Source organism: Canis lupus, chromosome 3, assembly GCF_003254725.2.
Source record: "Canis lupus dingo isolate Sandy chromosome 3, ASM325472v2, whole genome shotgun sequence".
In the NCBI taxonomy this organism is placed as follows: Eukaryota; Metazoa; Chordata; class Mammalia; order Carnivora; family Canidae; genus Canis; species Canis lupus.
Window position 1 is genome coordinate 64488440 of NC_064245.1, and position 19809 is coordinate 64508248.

General features: G+C 40.1%; 1 pseudogene; it reads left to right on the top strand.

The window, feature by feature from the left end:
* Positions 1-600: 600 nt before the first annotated feature.
* The window catches only part of LOC112653958 (non-POU domain-containing octamer-binding protein-like), a 29982-nt pseudogene continuing 10773 nt past the window's right edge, over positions 601-19809 (top strand).

Sequence of the window (19809 nt, forward strand, 5' to 3'; positions counted from 1 at the left end):
GAGGCCTCCAAGATGTAGAGCTTTATTGGTAATACCTACTGATTCCCCTGATTTGCACATCCTGTTATTTATAGGCTCTTAAATCCTTATCAGAGACACATAATCTGGGCTCCATTTGGGAACATCAGTAAGTAGTTGTTAATTGAATTAATGGATTTAATTTTTAAAAATATTTTATTTATTCATGAGAGACATGAATAAATGAAAGGTAGAGACATAGGCAGAGGGAGAAGCAGGCTCCCCCACAGGAAGCCCGATGTGGAACTCAATCCCAGAACCCCGGGATCATGACCTGAGCCAAAGGCAGATGCTCAACCATTGAGCCACCAAGCCCCCTTGAATTAATGAATTTAAACAGATGGTATTGACCTCCTCATCTCTAATACATACTCTTCTTCTTACATTGGTGTTCAAAGTTTGTATGAAGATGGGACAATTTGGGCAACAGGCCAGTTACTGATCTTTTAAAAAACCATCCCACCATCTGCCAGCAGGACTTAAGACCTGTCTAGGAGTGCATATATTATGATTAGAGCCTAACTGCTTTCAGCTTAACTTCTTTTTAATAAACATCACTTTCATTGACCAGTTTAGGCTACAATGGAGATCTTCACTGAGCAAAAGAAACCAGACAGTTTCAAGAGTTACCAAAACAACCTGAACCCGTATGGCTGAAGCCTTATTGTCTTTCCCTCCCCACTGTCCCGTGCAGGTGACACTGTCACTCTCAGCTTGACTCTCCTATTTTTTTTAAAGATTTTCTTTATTTATTCATGAGAGACACAGAGAGAGAGAGAGAGAGGCAGAGACACAGGCAGAGGGAGAAGCAGGCTTCATGCAAGGAGCCTGATGTGGGACTTGATCTTGGGTCTCCAGGATCAGGCCCCGGGCTGAAGGCAGCGCTAAACCACTGAGCCACCAGGGCTGCCCCTGACTCTCCTATACTGTGTTGAGTTCTGAAGGCAAACCTGGCAAATCTGAAGGCTAGTGACAAACCACTGGTACCTTCAACCCCTCCCCATCCCAGAGTGGAGTTTCCAATGCTTTCCCATGGGAGGTGGCAGCCTGTGTGATCTCAGAGTTTTTGAACCACTGGTGCCAAGGCCCTAGAGCAAAGGCTGTCAAGTGTGAGGGGTGGAGAGAGTGTGGGGTGTGAGGCAAATGTGGCAGAAGTACAGGAGACTCTGACCGATAATCTTGTAAATAGATGCAAACTCATGCTCAAATGAGAGTGGATAGTAATTTAGTTAATCAAATGCAAATAAATTACCAAATTTCCATTGCCTTTGTGGCACCTTTTGACAGCAGCCTAAGGGTGAGTGCACAGTTTTTTTTTTGTTTGTTTGTTTGTTTTTTGTTTTTCCAGAGTTTCCATGACCTGTTTTGGAGTCCTGGCTTTACCAGTCACTAGCTATCTGTGCTCTTTCATTTACTCCTCTCCACAGGTAGATTGAGGGTAGCATTTATCTGCTAAGCAGAGACTCAGTGAGCTCATCACACAAGCTGTGTGCAGTAATAGCTCATGTCATAGCTGCTGTCACCCTCACCATAGTGTTGCTAAAGCACTTTTAGAAATGTGTGAGTGCTGTGGTGGGGAGGTCTGCCCAGGCTGTGGGTGTCAAAAGCAGTCCTCATACCTGGGAAGATGGGGAGTCGTTGGTCTGGGTGCAGGCTCAGGTGAATCTAGAATGCCCTCCTGCCCACTTCATCTACCTTATCTATAACTTCCTTCCAGTGGAGCCTTGAAACTGCAGAGTCCCTCTGTGCTGGGAACAGATGCTCTTTGATAACAGTTGTTCCTTTTGTAAATCCAGCCACATGTTTTAGGTGCTGGGCTGTTCACCCCAGAAGCCTGCTCTTTGCCAGGATGGAGAGATCCAATGCCAGGAATGTGACGCAAGTCCAATTTATCAAAGTCTCCACCTGAGATTTCCACACTGCAGCTCAGCTCAGAGCTGTCGATGCCCATATTTCCAACCGTGTGGAGAAAAGCAGAGAGAGAAGCAAAGCACACATGCAGAGAAAACTGAGATATGATGTGAGACAGATGGAGTTCATGATTTTCAATCCCAAACTCTGAGTCTATGAGGTCCTACCTCGCACTTGCCTCCATGATTCATAAATAACTTTTAATAAATTCTCAGTTTTCTTGTTTTACTATGTGAAATTCAATTATTTTATTGTTGCAAGTAGAAGAGTCTTATTTAATACAAAATCCAACTCAATCCAAAAGATATTTGCTAAGTATTTTCTGGCTTCATGCTGGAGATCTAGATTAGACATGTCACTTCCCAGAATGAAGACAGTGGCAAGAATATAAATGAACTACAGTTAGATGACAAATGAACTGTAATAACTATGAAGTCTAAAAAATTAGGTGATCCCACATAAACATGGATTCTGTCGTGAGAACAAGAATAACTATTTTCCAGGTAGATTATGGTGGGCTGGAAATTTTGGACACAATTTGGCAGAGGCAAAGTCTTATTGAATAGCTTGAAATCTGGGCAGAAAAATAAACACTCAGATATAACTGCAGCCCAAGGACATACCTATAGAGGGTGTTGGATACTATATCATATCTGGCTGGGATTAAAGGAGTAAGTTTCTCTTTGTTGCCCTCAGAAATTAGGACTTTATGCTGTGGAAAAATGAAAGCCAACTGGTGCTTAATGTTTGGAAGTGACTGGTGTCACCACTACAGCCATCATCAGATAGTGAGCCACAGACTAAACCAGCCCACCTTGAGGGCAAAAGCCAAACCCTATTCACTTTGATTCCCTAAACTGATAGGAGCAACTGCTATGGAGCAGTTACTGAGTCAGGATTGAATAAATGACATTGCTTTTCCACCAGCTATTGAGCAGCCCTTAGCCAGTTATAGGCTCTTAAGAAATTCTCTCTGCCTCTGGCTAGATTAGATGTCCCCATCCAGATCACTCCATGTTCCTGCCTCCACAGCAATTACCCCTTTGTTGTCAAGGTTGAGATCCTTGTCTTTCCCTTACTGTATGCATCTCCTCGAGGACAAGGACCATGTCACCTTGATTACATTCTGGGCAATGACACAGAGAGCCTGGGACCTTACATGTTTCATGAGTGCTCTCTGGAAAAATGCTAGAATGAGTGAAAGACAGGTGAATGAATGATTGGTGGCAGAATGAATGACATCTGGTTAGAGGGCAACCCCATTCTTCCTAGAGCCAACCAGTGTCTTATTCCCTTGCCCAACCCTGACTTGCCCCCAATAGCCCACAGCACCTGAGAGTGCTTTGTCCTCTGGGTGTGAGTGCCATCCACTTGTCCTGGGTGTGCCTTTCCTCTTAACATCTTCACTTCTTCTTGTGACAGAAGCTGCCATGCATGTGCCCAAGTGCATGGTGGCTCACAGGGGTAACACAGAGAAAGAACATCTTCTCTTCTCCGTTTGCCACTTTCCTTGTGGCAACTGGCTCTCTTTGTAACAAAAATAGATTAGAGTCTGAAAATTTGAAAGAAAGAATTTCTAGGACCTTCTTCTATCCCAAAATACTAAAGTGGGGTGTGTGTGTATGTGTGTGTGTGTGTGTGTAAAGAAACACAGGCTTTGGTGTGTCTTGGAAAATCTTATCTAAAAGGAGCACATTTCCTTAAAAGGATGTTCTAAGATTGATATCCCTAAGAACAAGAATATGAAAAACCAGAGATAATCCATGAACTTGCTTTAGAGGGAGAATTTGCTACAAAGAGCTAAAAATCATCATTTTTAATACATATAAGGCTTTGAAACAATCCTATTGAGAAAATATACCCACCCTGTCATTAGTTTGATTCATTTTTAAATGTTGCCATTCTACATTTTGGACCTACTAAAAACAGCAATTTCACATGGTTTAACTTAATACACAAACTATGAGTTACTTTTTAGGTGGATTCAGAATAAGAACCAAGCATTCCACATTGTTTCTAACAAAATGGATTCAATATATGGGCATGAAACAGAGCAATCTTATTAAGATTAATAAACTTCATAGCTTTCAATTTGCATTCACAGTGAATGCTGTACCATCTACTCTTCACCATTTTTCATTTTTCTAAAGCAGTTTAGCAGTATGCATCATCTGATTTGCTGCACAAGAATACTGAAATCTCATGACTAATGAGAACTTTAAATTTGGAATGCCAATACTGTTCAGTAGGTCTAATATAAATGCTTTTTGCCAGACTAATAAGATTTTCACTGAAGTTTATTTAGCCAATTTCTTCATTTCCTGACAATGAATGTACATGGTTTGACCTAAAAAAATTAGTATCACTTTGATGTAGCAACTAAGCATTTTTTATGCCTGTTCATGAAGTCCCTTTTGAAGGAGAAACTGGTTTTGACCAAATTTGGATGGGTATTATTGCATATTGAAGGCTTTCCTCAGAATAAAATCGCACTCACTGCAGGATCTCTGATAATTCACCCACAGGTGCTAGCCCCCTAGGTCAAGGAACCATACTGCAGTATCAAACACATGAAAATTAAATCAGCTTTTTGAATTTAAAGTCACCTGCCAGTGACCAGACTGCATGAGACTTGCATTCAATCACCAGCCTTAACCTCTAGATGGTCACCAATTTATCTTCAGACCTCCTATGGAACCCGCAGTGAAACAGACATCCATCATTTAAATCTGATGGATGAAGAGAAGAATGACTAACACCAATCTAATCATAAGAAAAACACCAGGCAAACCCCAAAAAGCCACCTTCCTTAGAACACCTGCCCAGTCCTCCTGAAAACCCTTAAGGTCGTGAAAAATGAGCAACAGCTAAGAAACTGTCACAATTAATCTTCAATTAGATTCTGGAGAGAAATGACCATTAGGAGTTGAAAATGTTTACTTCCACACCAAAACCTGCACGCTGATATTTATGGTTACTTCGCCAAAATATGGTAGCAACTGAGATGTCTTTCTAGAGGTGAATGGATAAATGAACTGGGATACATCCAAACAATGTTAAACTGTTCGACTGTAAAAAGAAATGAGCTATCAGGCCATTAAAAAAGGAAACTTGGAGGGACCTTAAAATTATAAAGCTGAGTGAAAGAAGCTGATCTGAAAAACTAAATTCTGCATGATTCCAACTATATGACCTTTAGGAAGGAAAAACAAAAGAGATAGTAAAGATCAGGAATATCCATAGATTGGGGAGAAGAAGAAGGAATAAGTGGAGCCCAGAGGAATTTTAGGACAATGAAACTATTCCCATATGATCCTTTAATAATGGATTCATGTCATTATATATTTGTCAAAACTCATGATTGCACAACACCAAGAGTAAACTATAATGGAAACTGCTGATTTAGGACGATAATGAGGCATCAGTGTAGATAAGGCAAATGTGCCAAATGCACCACTTTGGTAGGGATGTTTGGTAGGGTGATGTGCCTGTGTGGTGAAACGGTGTATGGAAACTGTACTTGCTGATCAGTTTTGATGTTAGCCTAAAATTGCCCCAAAAAGTAAAAATATATTAATAACTTTAAAAAAGAACATTAGGTGAAATTTAAGGATGTCAGAATAAAGTTTGGACTTTAATAATAATATATAAATACTGGTTTAATAGTTTTTATAAATGTAGCTTAGTTATGTAGGGGGTTAATGATAGTGCAGCCTAGGTGAGATGTGGGGCAATGGAAGTCTCTTTGCAATTTTCCTGTAAATCTGAAACTATTCTAAGGTTGAAAAAACATTTTAGTAGAATAAGAGTAATAAAAAATGAAATAGAAAAGGACAGGAGAATTTTGGTGTGGGTACATTACTTCATTTCTAATAAAAATGATGAAAGTAGCTCTAATGTCATTCTTCTTTAGTTGTGTAAGGTACTGTGCTAAGCACTTTTGTCATATCTGATTTAAGAATGACACAACCCTATAAGGTAGGTACAACTCTCCCTCATTTGCAGATGAAATAATCTGACATTCCAGGTTTAAGTAACTTGTCTAGAAACTTTCTTATCTTGCTTGTGCTTTTGTTTCTCTATTTGTATAAACAGAATCATAATAGAGTTGTCATGATTTGAAGTGAGGCCACTTTGCACTGATGGTTGGAATGCAGAAGTATTATGTAATGATGTTATTATCAGTATCATCTTTATCAGTTAGGTATCTTGAGGGATATTATTATCTTTAAAACACTTATCTCAATTATAAAATGGGAATAATGTCTCCCTAGTTTGATGAAAGGATAAAGTGATTTTAGTTATGTGAATATTTCTAAACTTCAAATCCCCAACAGAGATAGTCTTGATGATATTGAGGCAGTGTTCACATTTCTGATATCTTGAACTCTTTTTTGTTTTTTATAAGATTTCATTTTTAAGAAATCTCTACCCCCATCATGGGGCTCAAACACACTACCCCAAGATCAAGAGTCACATGCCCTACTGACTGAGCCAGTCAGGCACCCCTCCTTGAACTCTTGTTCCTGGCTTCTTCTCTATACCATAGTTTCTGTCTCCCATCTCCACTAGGGCTTTGGTTGGCCAAAGACAAATTCTTTCTCAAGTCAGTGAAAGACACATGATCCTGGGCTGTACACGCTACTTGCTTTTCTTTTTTTCAAGGGTTATTTAATCTGACTCAAAATGTGAAGAAAGGTAAATCTTCAATGTAAGTCCCACTTCTGATACAGGCTCACTTGTGCAAGGTTGTGGATTCTCTAAGGTGTGAATTTGCTCACTCTTCTGTGCAAAAATACTGGAAATATTCAAAAGCCCCATCAATGGCAGGGATGGCAAGTAGGCTTTGTCCTTCATGCCAACACTGGTAGATGACTAGTGGCTTCCTGGAGGACTGGGTTGAAATGTCTTCTGAGGCTATGTCCAGGCTTAGCAGGAATACTCTACACTGCCTCCTGGAAAGTCAGCCAAGGACACTGGAAGGGAAGGTGATGGCTCCTGGGTTGCATATCAGTCATCCTCTGCCTGTGAAATAAAACGCTCAGCTTTGCATTCAAGACCTCTCTTTGACTTTGAGATCTTATCTTCCACCTTCTCCTGTCACAAACCTTCTCCTTAGGGAACTGTTTACTTACTGATCCTCAACCAGATTAGAAACAGTTCTGTCCCATGAATCTGATATGGCTTCCCTAATTAACTAAGTCCTACCTCGCCAGAAGGAAGTCTTTCTCAATAGGTTAGCCAACAGCTGTGAAATTCCGATATAACTTATTATCTGCATTTGTTCCCATTAAGTGAGAACCTGTTGAGATGTAGATTCGTTGTTTTTGTCCACTTTTCCTGCTTCTGTGGATAACAGGAGCCCCCTTTCTTGTTGAGAACTGCCCATCCTCCACTCCTCTTGCTTCTGGTGGGCTGTCCACCTCTGTCTCTGCTCCCTGCAACAGACTCAGTGAATGTACCAGGGAGGGGTTATCCGAGTTTTCCTGGGCACTCATATGATGCTAGGATGAAAGGTCATGTTCTTTACTATGACAAATGGAAGGACCCTGCCTGAGGATGAAACTAGACAGCAGAGAGTGCAGAAGACAGAGAAAGAATGTGATAGAGACAGTCAGAGATCCAGAGAGAAATAGAGACAGAGAAAAGAGAGTTTTAAACCTTTGAATCTATGCATATATGAACCAGCTTTATTCCCTCTCTTACCCAGTCTAATAAGCCAATAAGTGTTGTCTTTTAAACTAGTTGAAGTTGAATTGTTCAACTCATTACTTCAATAATTCTGATAAAAACACCTACTATATGCCAAGAACTGCTGTGGATAATGGAGACATTGAGGTGCATAAGACAGCAGGGCTGAGTCTTCTCACAATGTAGAATTGAGGCAGATTCAGGTCTCAGATCAATAAGGCAACATCCAGAATACTCTGCTGGAAGGTTAATCAGCAACAGACCCACTATTAATGCAGGCTCTGCCATTCAGAGCTCAGAGTGTTTGCCAAGGGACTTGGCCCACCTGAGCCTCAAAGGCTCCATGTCTATACTGTGAGGATCTAGCATTCACCTTCTTCTTGAAGTTTGTGTGGGAAAAAGTCAATGAGCCTTTACATACTTCTCCAGGAGGCAGTGATGCATCCTGGGAACATAGGGAGGCAGTGGGAGTCTGCTGTGGACAGCCTTGCTGTGGCTCCAAACCTTTCCAGTTTCCCCAGAGCACTGAAATACAAGTGCATCAGTTTTTCAGTATATGGAGATGTAAAATATTAACACAGGCTCAACACAATGCTAGCATATATATGTACTAAGTAGGAGCAATGGCCTATTTCTCTACATGAACATCCATGAAGGGGTGAGCGGCATAGACAAGGATGAAGGGGCCAATGACACTAGCAGAGAGGAGATGACACGAGCTAGATTTTGAAGGACAAGCAGCTATATGCCTTGCAAAATAGGACTGGAAGGACATTCCAAGTAAGGGCGACAGCGAGATCAAAGGCAGGAAGGGAGCAAGCAAGTGCGCTAAACATTCAAAAAATGTTGGGGGAGTGGTTTAGTGTGTCTAGATTGGTGTGTGCATGTGTGCGTGTGTGTGTGTGTGTGTGTGTGTGTGTGTGTCTGCAAATGAGTATTGAGTGCAGACTGAGCCAATAGGGAAAGATCTATACAGTGTAGTCTAACCTTATGCCATATGTTTGGAACAAAAAGACTAAGATAGAACTTGAGATGGAATCACAAGAAGGCTGAAAGTCCATGGGACATTCTGTGATCTCTGCTAAAGCTTAGAGACACTTCTCAGAAAAGATCTTGGAGTCCACGCGATTCCTTCTAAATTTACTTTGTGTTTTGACCTACAGTCTTCCTTCAGAGTGAATCTGGCTGCCTCCTGGAATCAAGATGAATTTCTCTCTTTATTTTTTAGGAGACCACTTTAATTTCTTATCTCCCTATGGAACAAGACAGCTTTATTTTGCCTACATCCAAATAATCTTTAAAATACCACGTTGTGAGTGCCTATTTATGGAGGTGAACGGCTTCAGTGAGATGGTGGTCAGAACAATAGAGATGTCGCCTAAGTGAACAATTTTACAAGAGGTCTGGAGTTTGGGGAAATAGCTACCTCCTATAGAATTCATGCAAGGACCCTTTGAAACAGTGGATGAACCAGTCAACATCCATATCTCTGTGACCTTGGAATTCTCAAACAGGTGAACCTTGAATGGAATCCAATCACAATCACAACTTTTGGTCTTTATATATTTGGCAAAGACACTGTTTTTGAAAAATTTGAATTAGATGCCAACCCAATTTCATATATACATACCTTGAATTTGGGGCATTCCAAGTGTTCAGAAAATCTGACAATACTGAGAATCACACCCACTTGTTCTCCACTGGAGCTGCTGTCAGTCTTCAAAGAGGCAGTAATTCTCTACTTTCTCCAACCTCCGCCACTTCCAACTGTCCTGTCCTAGCACCAAATGTAACCTATCATTTATTGTCACACTTGTGCTATCGTATTCCTTGTAGCTAAGTTAAAACGAACACGAACAATTTCTTGAATGGATTAAATAAGGTGACAAACAGTGGCTGAGAGCAAAGCACATAGTAGGTGTTAATTAGAAGTACTATCTCTTCTCCTTTCAAGCTTTTTTTTTTTTATCATCCATCTGACAAAATCCATAAAGTTTAGTGTACCATTTAAGGTAGTCCTATTTATGCAATGATTTATATTTAAAAGCATTGGTTGAAGGCTTTCTACATGCCCAGCACCATGCCACAACAGGCTCCAGAAATCAATTAGGCATTATGCTTCCCTTCTACTTCCCAGTCTAAATGCTATGGTAGGGATTCATCCCACCCATTCTGGTTCACTCTGCCCAGTCAAGTTGGATGGCCTTCCCTCCTTCATGCCTTTCCTTAAGCTCTTACTGCACCCCAAATGTCCCCTCTCATAAACCCATCTATATCAGAGTTTCCAAACTCTACACATGTTGAACCTTAGGTCAACATCACCTTTCATGTCTCTTGCCATGTCCTTTCTCTTGTTTAGTTACCTGAATCCATGTAGAACTGGGTTAGAAATCCAGCACGTGGCACCAGAGGAGATTTTGGCAATTATCATATCTAACACCTCGATATCCAGAGGAACTGAGACCAGAGGGGAGAGTGACTTGGCCAAAATCAAGTTGGTGACAGAACTGGGGCAAACTCATGGTCAGTGCAATTTAAATTCCCTTACAGTGTTGCTTCTAAGTTTTTAATATGTGAGAATTTCTTATTCACCTCAGTTAATTCAACATCTAGTCTAGTGCATAGCATACAGCAGATAATGCTTATTTAATGAATGAGTGAAGGACTGAAGGACTGAATGAGAGAGAAATGAGAATTAGTTTAGCTCAGAGAAAGGCGAAACAGGCTTTGACATACAAGACTTAAGTCAAGGAGAAATGTGAATAGATGGGCTGCTGGTCTAGTAATTCCAGGAGCCAAAAGGATTCTTGACCTCACTCCTAACTAGGCAGACATATGTCAGGGTAGACGGGGCGGTGGGGAGGGGGCATCCTACAACCCTGCATTGTTGAACTCCTGCTGAGCACTGACCCCTCTGCTCTCCTCAAACAGGTTCCCATCAAGATGAAGCCATGGGGATCCATAGCCTCACCTTGCTCTCCTTCCTTCTTTTGGCTGCTCAGGTATTCTTGGTGGTGGGTCAACAAGAATTTTGAAAAGGGCAAAGCAGCATAGCAACCAAAGATCAGTGGGTCCCTCTGGGCAAGCTCCAATATGTGCAGGCAAGCTGGCAACAAAAGTACATGGTCCTTCTCATGATTGTCACCTCAGCCCAGGCCACATGTCATTTGACTGTGTTATAGCATGAAAAGAACATTGCCATGAAGACTGTGTGCCCTCAACTGGACCAGAAGTTTTCCTGTGTCCCTGCTGGTAATCTAGCTTTCAGCATGGAGTGTTTTAAATCCGAGATGATGTACTGGAGACAAATTGCTCATTCTCTGAATCACCAGAAAAACATCTATGAGGACTCCAATCCTGTCCTGAGGTCTACCCTGTACTGTGGTAGATTTCTAGAGTCCAGTCTCAAGTTGCTGTAATTCATTCTGATCAATAATTGCTATGATAATGTGGAATTCAACCCGTGGTGGCCTATCATAGTCAAATGGACACCCCCAACAAGTTCTAAAAATGTGAAGCATTACTTTCCCAAGCAGTGGATGTAGACTATTCCATCCTTCCCTAAAAGGATGACCCAAGTCCTAGAGACCACTCCCACAGCATCCATTGTAACTGAAGAAACCACCCCCACAGAGTAGTTGGTTGTGGAAGAGACCATCACTACACAGTAGACCATAATCAGAGAGATCACCACATAGAGGTTATCGCCACCAAATTCAATTGTGAGGATAATTCAAGTATACTTACAAAGAATAATTCATCAAAATGATGATGTCCTCATCAACATCTTCAATACTTTCATTTATCTCTCACTTGCCATGTGTCAGGCACTATGCGAAGCTTTTTTCCAGGGAGTCTGCATGCATCATTCATTCACTCATTCATTCAACATGCAATTTATTGAGCACTGACTCTGCCAGACTCTGTTCTGTTATATACTCTGTTCTGTTATATACTCTGGAGATATAGTAGTCCACAGCTGACGAACATATGGTGCTCTGCCCCCATGGAACTACCAGTGGAGAAAGTGATGATAAACTCCCAAGTATACAAGTGATAGAGAAAGTAAAGGATAAAAGGGTAAAAATGAAGGAGGGTAGTCTAACCTCCTACTATGCACCAGACACTGTTCTATGGATAGGAAATAGCTGAAAAAAAAATCCCTCTTCTCATGGCGCCTGTATTCTAATGACTGGCTCATGCTTGGTATGTTCAGAAACATCAAAAATTGCAGAACCATTGTAGGATAGGGCCCAGGACCTGACTTTTGAACTTTACCTCCACACCACAGAACTGAACCAATATTCCATTCCCTCCCCCCAGCTTCTCCTAGCCACGCCACTGAAAGGACATATTCCTTAAAGTCTACACAGATTGTCATCCCTGTGACCCTCCTCTTGAACTAAAACATCTCAGTTTCATGCAGCCCTGAGACAGAAAAAGATTGTTGAACACTCCTAGGGCTCATTAAATAATAACTCTGGTTTGTTCTGGGTGATGGAAACATCGAAGAACCAACCAGATAAGACCTGAGGATTTCTTAAGATCCCTTCCAGCCCATGAAGATGATGACTCTTCTAATTCAGTCATGATGTTTGACCACTATCAGAACTGGGAGGAGGTTTGTTTCCAACATGGCAGAGTTTCCTAGACTTGGGTTAGAGGTTTGCTGCTTCCCACACAACATCTCTGTGCCAATGATTTAACTCTTCTGAACTCTAATGAGCTCATCTCAATAATGAGGACAGTGAAATCCACCTGGAAGGGCAGCTGTAAGACTCACATTTTACAATAAATCTGAAGCACCTAGTGCCCCACTGTTTGCACAGAAGGTGTTCAACACAACTGACTGCCTAAAGTCCACAGCACAGGACCAGCTGTGGAGGGAGTTCAGAATTGCCTTATGTAAACTCCTTAAAAGTGTGAGGGTTTTTCCCCCTAACACAATAAGCAAAGAAGAAAAATAATTATTGATAATCTAGCAGGTGTCAGTGCCTTTGCCCCTTGGCTCATATAATCCCCCTCAACAACCCTGTCTGGTAGGTGTTATCATCCTTGTCTTCTAGATGAGGAAACTGAGGCCCAGAAAAGCTGGGCAACCTGCCAAGGTCACCAAGCATGAAGTGGCAGAGCTGTAACTACTCCAGGTCTGGAGTTTCCCTAGCCCTTTCTGTGTCTGAAGCTCATGATTTTCTTCACTTGATGGGAGAAGAATGAAATTTGTGGTTTTATTTTTTTTTTTTTAAGATTTTATTTATTCATGAGACACACACACAGAGAGAGGCACAGACACAGGCAGAGGGAGAAGCAGGCTCCATGCACGGAGCCCGACATGGCACTCGATCCCAGGTCTCCAGGATCACACCCTGGGCTGAAGGCAGCGCTAAACCGCTGAGCCACCCGGGCTGCCTGAAATTTGTGGTTTTAGATGCAGACCAAGCCATAAAGTAAACAGGATGCCTCAGTCCCTTTCATATGTACATCCCCTTTCCCTTCCCTATGAAGAGAAAGTTCCATAAGCTAAAGCTTCCCTTCATGCTCTATTTTCTGTCATAGTCATGTCCTGAAAGGTTGTTTTAAAAACATAGTACAGGGGATCCCTGGGTGGCGCAGCAGTTTGGTGCCTGCCTTTGGCCCAGGGCGCGAACCTGGAGACCTGGGATCGAGTCCCATGTCAGGCTCCCGGTGCATGGAGCCTGCTTCTCCCTCTGCCTGTGTCCCTGCCTCTCTCTTTCTCTCTGTGTGACTATCATAAATAAATAAAAATTTAAAAAAACATAGAAAATAGTTAAAAAGAGACCACACCACAAACTTTGCATTAGCTTGTATCCAACTTGGCACTCCGTATTTTTTCTTTGAGAACTTTCTAAATACGAAGTGGAAGAGCCTGTGTGTGTGTGTGTCCCTTAAGGAATGATTCCTCTTGATAAAAAAAAAAGATGGAAGGCTTTCAGGTAGGTAAGAGGTGCTGAGGAATGGCATGTCTGTATCTCCTAAAACTGCTTAGGTTTGAAAATCTCTCCCCTCCCTTAGAAAACCACATTTCAGCCCTTGTTCTGTGCAGGAACCCACAGCTACAGCAGTGCCAACACATCCCGCTGGCCATCCATCTATCCACCTTCTTCCCCAGCCTCCTTGTTAAATTGGTTTTGGCCAAACAAATGATGGAAACCTGTCATCTAGCTGTTGGTGGCTGCAGTTAGCCTTGGCATACCTTGGCTTATAGAGTATCTCTCTAATCCTGGCCTCCATAATTACATGGAGTTATCCCCTATGTGCTTGTGTCCGAACTTCCCTCTTCTTAGGGGACACCAATCATGCACTGGAGTCTATCCTCATCTAGTATAACCTCATCTTAACTTGATTACATCTGCAAAGTTCCTATCTCCAGATAAGGTTACATTCATAACTCCCAGATATACATGAAGTTTTGGGGGACATTGTTCAACCTACTATAGTACCCAATAGCAATAGCAAATAACCAAAAGAAAGATGTGAACTTGAAAGAGAGCACCCCTAAAGACTCAAAATATACATTGAATTAGGAAAGTTGCAAAGGACAGAAAATAAAATTTTATCAAGCATGTGCAAAATAGTGACTCATTCTCTCAATTTTGTATTTATCTCTATGAACACATTAGGAGTCCACTGCTTGTGTATTTAAATTGCCCTCCATTTAGCCAAATGATGCCCATATTATACAATGAACTTACCTATGAGAACTTTTTAGAACTACTTGATGCTTGGGTCCCTTCCCCAGATATTCTGAAGGAATTGGTAGAGATGTGCATTTTTAAATTTCTCCAGGTGATTCTAATGTACACCCAAGTTTGAGAAACACTGCTCTAGATTAATCAAATCAAAATCTCTGGAGTGTAGCCCAGGCAGTGGTATTTGGATTTAATTTCTAGGTAATTTTCATATGAAATCTGCTGAGAAATACTAATATGGTCTGTATATGTATTTTATCCTCTTTATGTATATTTACCTATGACCCACTATGATGTATCAGACTAAGTCTAACCTCCTAGGAACTCAGTGTCAGTGGTGGAATGAAGATGGCATATTTTATGAGTACTTAGAAACATAGAAGTCTGTGGGGGGGGGGAGTGGTGAGGGACAGGAGAGATTTACTGCCACTGAATTTCTAACAAAAATACACACTAAGTGTCTACTATGACACATTTGACAATTTTATTTCTTAAAAAGGCTCTCTACCTTTCACTTGTCCCCTAAAATAGTCCTCATCATATGAGGCCAGCAGTTTTATTCCTAATTATAAACTACACCCCCATAACTAAGAGGGGTATGAGTTGTCCAACATCCAACAGATTGTAAGGTTTTACATTAGAAGAGAAATTGGATCTGCTCAATTCTGTATCTTATAGCTTTTAATAATACATAAATACCAGGGTCTAGGATGAGTTTGGGCACAGACTGCTTTATACCCAACTTCAAACTTATTAGAGCAACTCACAAGAAAAAGTACAGAGAAAAACCACCATATAGCTATCTGGTATTTTTTTTTAATGATGAAATGAAATTTAAATCAGTGCTACTCAAAATGTGGCCTGAGGAGTGGAAGCATCTGCATAACTTGGGCAGCTTTAGAAATGCTAATTATCAGGTCCCATCCCAGACATCATCAGCGTCTCTGAAGATGAGACACACAAATGTATATTTTAACAGCTTTCCAGAGGAGTCTGAAGTACAGTGAAGTTGGCCAAGTGATATTTCAAATCACCCTAAAGGGAAAGGTCTTGATGTATTTAAAAAATAATACTTTCCTAAGAGCCGTGGCTTAGCCTGATCAAAAACTGCAGGTTGTTGGCAGAGAGCAATCTGTGCAGTGTATAACTATTATACACGATAAAGGAGAAGGTGGAGACAATCTGGACAGTGTTTTCATGAAGAATTTTACAGAGCTAACCACCAAGGTCAAAGTCCACTCTCCATTTGAAATGTCTGTCTCCATTCCCATCTTTCTGTGTAAGTGCTCCTGCACCACACCATGTCTTTCCTGAACTACTGCTATGTTCCCCCAGGTGAGAGCAGTTGTTCTATCACTTCTCTGTCCTCCCTAAACAAGCATTTATTTCATAACTCTATCCCCCAGCAAGATCTCACACACTTGTACACAAGACTCGTATCTTAAATTTCTTTGATTCCTCCACCATTAAGTGCAGTATGTATTGATGATCAATTCACAACCTTGTTTTAAATATGAGTCTCCCATAAGAAACTAACATAAGGTCCTTAGTCTTGTTTCCTCCTCTGAAAAATGGATAGGGGATTGCACCCACCTCTTTGGGCAAATGCGATGATTGACATAATGCTGAGCACAAGGTAAGGCTTAACAAATAGGAGCCAGTATCACTTGCCTATAGTAGGCTTTCCATAAATAACAGATCAAGGTTCTCTGTGACACAGTAAACCCTTTACTACTGGAGGATCCATAGGTTGGCTGACTTATTCATGAGATATCATGAAGAAGTGTCTTCATTCAGTTCAAAAAGCAAAGGGAAGGAAAAATCACAGAGTAGGTAGCACCAAGCATCTGCTTCTCTACTCAATCAGCAATTGCACCAGCAGAATCTGTCCCATGTAAGTATTTTTGGCACTCTGGAGGCTATTGAGAACTTGCAAATTCTAGGGAGTGGCTTGGACAGTAAGTTGTGACCGACTGAAGTCAATTTCCTCTCTTAGCAGGGCAGGGGCTATCCATTATATACCCCAGCCCTGTGGCAGGCAGCTCTGCACATGTTCATGACTCTGTCTGCATGCAGCTTATGGTTGTCAGTTGGAAAATAAGGCATCTGTCTTCCAAATATATGGATATATGTTTTGATCACAAATTGCTGCACCTAATCACAGAAGTGCAAACAGAGAGGTGATTTCACTTCTTCCCCGTGATTGCAAATCCCTGACTCTCTGGCTTAAGAAATTTCCAGGGTGTTTAGAAATCTAGTGCCTTTTTTCTCTTTTTATTTATTTTCTTTTTCTCCTTTCCAGAGCCAGACATTAAAAAGTAGAACATTCAAAAGCAACCCCACATATAAGAGGAAATTACAAAATCATTGGCATACCCAGTAAAGGGGCAGATTTGGAAAATAATGGAGATCTTAGATTTATACCTCAGACTGATCCATGGCATGAAGACAGTCTAAAACACTCAGAAAGAACAATAACAATAAAAAGAGCCAGCCCTGAGAAACGAGGAAAATCTAAATTCCAGCGTTACCTAATTATTAGATTAAAATGTCCAATTTTCAAAACAACAACAACAAAAAGATATATAAAGAAACAGAAATCGTGTCCCATTCAAAGGGGGAAAGGTTAAGCAACAGAAACTGTGCCTGAGAAAGAGGAGATGACAGACATGCTAGACAAAGACTTAAAACGGCTATCTTAAAGATGCCAAAAAAACTGAAGTTATCGATAAGGTCAAAACAATGTATGAACAAAATGGAAACATATATCAAAGAAGTGATATAAAACCTAAAAAGAAATAAAAAATTTCTGCAGCTTAAATATAAACGAAGTGAAAATTTTTGGAGAGAATCAAGGCAGATTTGAGTATGTAGAAGACAGAGTCAACAAACTTCAAGATAGGACAATTGAAATTGTTGAGTCTAAGAAACAGAAAGAAAAACCATTTAAGAAAAGTGAACAGAGACTAAGGGGCCTGTGTGACCAAAAAATGGACAAACATGCATTGTGGAAGTTCTAGGAGAAAAGGAAGAAAAGAGAAAGGGACAGAGGGATTATTTGAAGAAATGACTGAGATCTTCCTAAATTTGGTGAACGACATGCATACAAACATCCAATAAGTTCAACAAACTCTAAGTAGGATGAATTCAGAGTCCTACACTTGGACACATTATAATCAAATTGTCAAGAGACAAAGACAAATCTTGAAAGTAGTTTTTCACATTTGAATGTTCACTTTTGAATGTTCACATACAAGGGATCCTCAAAAAGATTATTGATAGATTTCTTATCAGAAACTTTGGAAGCCAAAAGGCAGAAGGCTGACATCTTCAAAGTTCTAAAAGAAGAAAACAAAAACCCTGTCAAGCAAGAATCCTTTATTCAGCAAAACTGTCCTTCAAAAATGAAAGAGAAATTAAGACTTATCCAGATAAACAAAAGCTGAAGGAGTCCATTACTACTAAATTAGCCCTGCAAGTAGAAATGAAGGACGCTAGACAGTAACTTCAAGCTATATGAAGAAATAAAGATCTAGGTTAAGGCAAATACTTTAGCAATTACAAGAACTAGTATGATTATAACAAAATTGTAAGTTCATTCTCAGTTTTCTACATGATTTAAAAAACTAAGTTTAAACAAAAGCAAGTATTCACCTATAACCTAGGTGAACATTTGCAAATTGTATATCTGATAAAGAAATAATATCCAGAATTTATAGAGAACTCCTAAAACTCACAACGACAAAAAAAAATACAATACAAAAATGTGCAAAGATCTTGAATAGACAATTCTCCAAAGAAGATATACAAATGGCCAAAAACCACATGAAAAATGTCCACTATCAATATCACTAATCAAAACCACAATGATTTATAACCTCACAATCATTAGGATGGTTACAATTTAAAAAATTAACAAACAAAATGACAAGTGTTGGTGAGGATGTGGAAAAATTGGAACACTGTGCTCTTGTGGTAGGAATGTTAAAATGGTACAGACTCTGTGGAAAACAATATGAAGCATTTCCTCAAAAAAAAATAGAATTACCATATGATCCAACAATTCCTCTTCTAGGTATGTACTTAAAATAATTGAAAATAGGATTTCTAAGTTATTTGTACACTCATGTTCACAGCAGCATTATTTATAATAGCTAAAATGAGGAAGCAACTTAAATGTTCATTGACAGATAAATGGATAAAAAACGTGGTATATACATGCAGTGGAATATTATCCAGCCTTAGATAGGAAGGGAATTCTGACTTATGCTACAACATAAATAAAACATGAGGACATTGTACTAAAAAAAATAAGCCAGTGAAAAAAGGCAAATACTGTATGTTTCTACTCACATAAAGTACCTAGAGCAGTCAAAATTCTAGAGACAGAAAGTGAATGGTGGTTTCCAGGGGATAGAAAGAGGTGGAAGTTACTGTTTAATGGGCATAGAGTTTCAGTTTTGCAAGATGAAAAGAGGAGATGGAGGTGGTGATGTTGTATAACAATGTGAATGTACTTAATACTACTGAACTGTCACTTGAAAATGGTTAAGATGGTAAGTTTTATGTCATGTGTATTTTACCACAATTTTTTTAAAAAATAATTTTTTTACAAATGTGAAAGAAAAGAAATTACACTGGAACAACTAAATATACATGAGGAAAAAATAAAAATTACCTCACTCTATACATAAACATTAAATGAAAATGAATCATATACCCAAGTGTAAAAGGTGTTCCCTCCCCGGGTATTAGGTATATGCCTTCCTTCATAATTATGTAATCTATCCTAATCTAGCAACTACTACATGTCCCTTTGCCAGCCAATTATTTACTCACATCCAGACTTTTCATCCAGATGGGTCAAAACCATAGGGGCTAGGGCACCATAGTAGAAGTTGCAATGTTCAATGCTACCACCTATTGCTTCCCAAATGAACCAATGTACGAGTACTCTAAGCTTTACAAATTCTATCTACTGATCATAACTCTCATGCTGTGTGATGTTTTATATCCAGTTATCAAATCCAGATAATAAAGAAGCAACATTTTCTCCATGCTGTCACCAAAGTTGCCATTTGATAATGAAGAGTCATGTTTCCCACACTTTAGGATTAGTGGGAAAAAAGAAAGAAAAGAGCAGTGGTTAGGTTATTATGGTGGAATCATGAACATGAAGAGCCAGTCTTCCCATTCCCCTATCTCTTCTCCCCCAATCAATAGCTTCAAAGGGAATGTTCCTTCTGAGCATCACCTGCATTAATTCTCAAACTCTCAGCAATCTTTTTCCATCAGTTCTTTTATTATTATTATTATTATTATTATTTTTTTTTAGATTTTATTTATTTATTCCTGAGAGACCAGAGAGAGAGGAGCAGAGACACAGGCAGAGGGGGAAGCAGGCTCCATGCAGGAAGCCTGATGTGGGACTCAAACCTGGGACTCCAGGATCATGCCCTGGGCCCAAGGCAAACACTCA